Source organism: Charadrius vociferus, unplaced genomic scaffold, assembly GCF_000708025.1.
Source record: "Charadrius vociferus isolate BGI_N301 unplaced genomic scaffold, ASM70802v2 scaffold473, whole genome shotgun sequence".
NCBI classification, from domain to species: Eukaryota; Metazoa; Chordata; class Aves; order Charadriiformes; family Charadriidae; genus Charadrius; species Charadrius vociferus.
Genome location: NW_009647444.1, coordinates 192,781 through 195,014, shown reverse-complemented (window position 1 = coordinate 195,014; position 2,234 = coordinate 192,781).

Below are 2,234 nucleotides of genomic sequence, written 5' to 3'. Positions count from 1 at the left end.
GTGGGGAGCGGTCTCCCCGCCGCCGCCGCCGGCATCTCCCGTCAATGGGGCCCCACGCTGGGAGTGAGGTAAGAGGGGATTCAAAGGGGGGTTTGTCAGGGGTTTTGTTTTTGAAAACGGGGGAGGGGAAGGGGACAGGGCTTGACAAGAGCTGACAGACAACCGAACAAAACCATAAGGGCCATGAATGGCAACACGGCTCTTTAATTGGCATAGGAATGGAGAGAGAATTGAGACAATGAGGCGCGGGCAGCGGCGGCGGGGGCCGAGGCGCGGGCAGCGAGCGCTCACCTTCTACCTGCCCGCACCCTGGCTGCCCCTCCAGAGGTTGGCAGCTGGATGCTGCAAGCTGGATGCATCCATCCCCCCAAAAAACCCCACCATCCCCCCACAAAACCCCAAGGGAACAGGGAGGCAGGAAGGAGCGGAGCCCAGCACCCCAGCAGGCATCGCAAAAGCCAGACAGCCCCAGAAGCGGCACAAACCCAAACCCCGAGCGCGGGATGCTGCAGATATTAAATGATCCGGCGGAAGCAGATCAGGGTCCCCCGCTCGGCCCCGTGTGTTTTTCGGCTTTGCTTCAGTTTGGACGTCCGTGCTCTGGCTGCAGCCCCGCTTATCCGGAGGACGGGGGGCCGGGGAGGGGAGAGAGGGAGAGGAAGGTTAAAAGGGAACAAGGTTGGATCAGCGGGGTTCCCACTCCTTCCCTGACCCCTCTGAAATAAGACGGAGGAGATTTCATCTCCTGGTTCCAAAGCAAAGAATTACTTTGGCAGGGGACATGGCGGCGGCTGGGCGCCCACTTGGAAAGGAAAGCGGCAGGAATATGCCCAAGGAACCCAAGAGCAAGACCTCCCCGCCAAGCCCCGTTAATTGTCATGCAGATTAATCCCCAGCCGGGACAGAAAGGAGGAAAAACTGCAGCCCTCCACAATGCGGGGCTTGGGGGGGCGCAGGGGAAGGCGGGAAAGGGGGTGCTCAGCCCACCAGACCCGACACCAGCCCCGGCGTTTCCCCTCTTCCCACCTCTCACTTTTCCAACTCAGTTGGAAAAATGAAGAACTGAAAGCAAACAGCCAAGAGATGAAGTTACAGCCTGTGGTTAGTCCTTGGGAGAGAGGAAGCCCCTTCCCTCCTGTGCGCCCCATCGCCGCACCCCAGGACATGACACCCCAGCTAACCCTGCACCCCACAAACCCAGTTTGCAGCTGGGAGCCCCAAAACCACCCATCTCCCTGCGGGACCATGGCGGGGCATGCTCCCGCACCCCGATCCCGCAAACACTAAGTGCTGCAAGTTGCTGCTGCTGCATCCCCAGGGGTACAGGAGGGGTCTCCAAACCCCTCGGCTCCCCAGTTCCCCACTGCACCGGCGATACAGCCGTCTCTGAAGCAAGGGAGAGGGACAACTAGCTTCACCCATTTTTCTGAGGACTTCCACAAAAATAAAGCCCATGCATGCCCTGGGGAGCAGCGGCAGTGGGTGTCTCCTGGCTTCAGCCAGGTCCCTGGGAAGCCCCTTCCCGGGGCAGCCGGGACCCCCCCACAGCGTGCCACAGCTTGCGCCTCCATCCCCAGAGATCCCACCGACGGCCCCCGTGCACCGATCCCACCAGCGAGCAGGTCCCCAGGAGGGCTGGGGCCCAGGCTCGCCCCGGGGAAGCGATGCTGTGGTTTGAAGGATTAATCCCAACATTAGGAACTGGGCAGGGAGAGGAGCGAACCCCGCGGATGGTTTACCCACAGCCCGGCTGCGGGATGCCCTACCCTGCACCAACAGGTCTCCCGGGTTTGGCCAGCCCCTGTGTCCCCGGGGGAGCAGCGTCACCCCTCGCCGCGCCGCCCTGACTCACTGCCGGGCCCTTTGATCTCCCGGCTCCCAGATGTGGCCAAACGAGTTCTGTCATTCTGGCTCAGTCTGGAAGTGCCATCTTCCCAGGCAGCTGAAAATCACCATCCCTCAGCCCTCGTGTCATTACCAGGAACTCGCTCGACTACAGCCCGCCTTATAACTTATTAAGACCTTCTTAACCGCTCCATTATAACAAAATGCATGCATACAACCACCCCAACAGCCATCCACTACAGCCGTGCAACAACTGCCCCGGTAACCAGGTCACACAGTATTCCTCACCCCTGAGTCAGCCCTATCATCGCCACGCTGCACTTGGCTGGACAGGACCTTCAGCCCCACACCACAGGGGTGGATGGGTCTGGTTTAGGTCTCGGAGAAAA